Genomic DNA, 2,500 nt, shown 5'->3' on the forward strand with positions numbered 1-2,500 from the left:
GTCTTGACATCCAGCGACTGTTGATTGGGAAACAGTCCACAGGGTCACGTTTGGCACTCTGTTAGGAACTTTTCATGCCGGCAGAGTTGAAGTTAACGACCTTTTGGTGTCCGCCCTTGGCTTAAAGTCACGTCGTTGATGTGCTGGGGTCTTGTTGTTGTGAAGTTTTCATTGTTCGAGAGGGCGGAGTCCCCAGAGTCTGTCCGGGTGTGGGGTCAAATCTGGCGTTCCTAGAGGGGAGTCCTGGCTGTCTGTAGAGGGCGTGGTGTTCTGACTATTCTTCTGGCGTTACATTGGGGAGTCATGGCTGTCTGTAAAGGGGTGAAGTCCTGGCTGTTGTTCTGGCGTTACACTGGGGATTCCTGGCTGTATGTAGAGGGGTGAAGTCCTGGCTGTTGTTCTGGCGTTACATTGGGTAGTCCTGGCTGTCTGTAGAGGGGTGAAGTCCTGGCTGTTGTTCTGGCGTTACATTGGGTAGTCCTGGCTGTATGTAGAGGGGTGAAGTCCTGGCTGTTGTTCTGGCGTTACATTGGGTAGTCCTGGCTGTCTATAGAGGGGTGAAGTCCTGGCTGTTGTTCTGGCGTTACATTGGGTAGTCCTGGCTGTCTATAGAGGGGTGAAGTCCTGGCTGTTGTTCTGGCGTTACATTGGGTAGTCCTGGCTGTCTATAGAGGGGTGAAGTCCTGGCTGTTGTTTTGGCGTTACGTAGGGGAGTCCTTGTTGTCTGTAAGGGTGGTGATGTCCTGGCTGTTCTTCCGGTGTTACATTTGAGAGACCTGGAAGTCTCTAGAGAGGCGATGGCCTTGCTGTCTGTTGAGGGGTAAAGTTCTGGCTGTTGTTTTGGCATTCCATTGAGTAGTCCTGGCAATCTGCAGAGGGGTGAAGTACTGGCTGTTATACAGGACTCCCTCTTGTAACGCCAGAACAGCCAGTACTTCATCCCTCTGGCGTTACAAGAGAGAGTCCTGGCTGTCTGTAGAGGGGTGATGTCCTGGCTGTTCTTCTGGCGTTCCACTGGGTAGTCCTGGCTGTTTATAGAGGGGTGAAGTCCTGGCTATTGTTCTGGCGTTATATTGGGGAGTCCTGGTTGTTTGTAGAGGGGTGAAGTCCTGGCTGTTGTTCTGGCGTTATATTGGGGAGTCCTGGCTGTTTGTAGAGGGGTGAAGTCCTGGCTGTTGTTCTGGCGTTATATTGGGGAGTCATGGCTGTCTGTAGAGGGGTGAAGGCCTGGCTATTGTTTTGGCGTTACACTGGGTAGTCCTGGCTGTCTGTAGAGGGGTGATGTTCTGGCTGTTCTTCTGGCACTCCAAGACGGAAGTCCTTGCCTGAGGAGGGGGTGAAATCATGGCTGTTCTTCTGGCCTTAAATTGGGGAGTCCTGGCTGTCTGTTGATGGGTGATGTCCAGACTGTTCTTTATGTGTTCCAGTAGGGTGTCCTGGCTGCTTGTAGAGAGGTGTTGTCCTGGCTGTACTTCTGATGTTCCAATTGGGAGTCCTGGCCGTCGGTAGAGGGGTGAATTCCTGTCTGCTCTTCTGGCGTTATATTGGGGAGTCCTAGTTGTCTGTAGAGAGGTGATGTCCTGGCTGTTCTTCTGGTGTTACGTTGGGTAGTCCTGGCAGTCTGTAGAGGGGGTGAAATCATGACTGGACTTCCGGCGTTGCTTTGGTTAGTCCTGGCAATCTGTAGAGGGGTGAAGTCATGGCTATTCTCCTGGCGTTCCACTGGGCAGTCCTGGCTGTCTGTAGAGGGGTGAAGTCCTGTCTGTTCTTCTGATGTTACAAGAGGGAATTCTGGCAATCTGTAGAGGGGTAATGTCCCGGCTATTCTTCTGGCGTTCCATTGGACAGTCCTGGCTGTCTGTAGAGGGGTGAAGTCCTGTCTGTTCTTCTGAGAGGTCATGGCCTGGATGTTCTTGTGGCGTTCTATTGGGGATTTCTGGCTGTCTGTAGAGTGGTGATGGAGAGGGAAGTCCTTGTTGTCTGAAGAGGGGTACTAGTGTCCTGGCTGTTCTTCTGGCGTTCCACTGGGGAGTCTTGGATTTCTGTAGAGGGGTGATGTCCTGGCTGTTCTGAGTGTGAAGTGCATCCAGGTATAAAGTTAATCTGGAGTAGGGTTGTTGTTTTGCTTTTTGTCCATCTGTGGGCTACGTACTGGTATTGGTGACAGAAAATCTATTCACGTGAAACTGGTCTTGAAGATACAGTCAACTGATTAGGGTAGGTAGGCCTATTTATCTTATTTTGTTTCATTTTATTCTATTTCATTTTTCCTCAAGACCTGACTAAGCACGTTGGGTTACGCCGCTGGTCATGATTCTGCTCAGCAGATGCGGTGTAGCGTGTATGGATTTGTCCGAACGCAGTGACGCCTTCTTGAGAAACTGAACTGAACTGATGTGGGTGATTGATTTTGCTTTTCCTGTTATTGTCAGACTTACGTCAACGTGATGTATATTGATGAAATATTCGAATCTTTTAACTAATGTAATGGAATTATATA

This window comes from Babylonia areolata, chromosome 20 (assembly GCF_041734735.1).
Source record: "Babylonia areolata isolate BAREFJ2019XMU chromosome 20, ASM4173473v1, whole genome shotgun sequence".
Classification (NCBI taxonomy): Eukaryota; Metazoa; Mollusca; class Gastropoda; order Neogastropoda; family Buccinidae; genus Babylonia; species Babylonia areolata.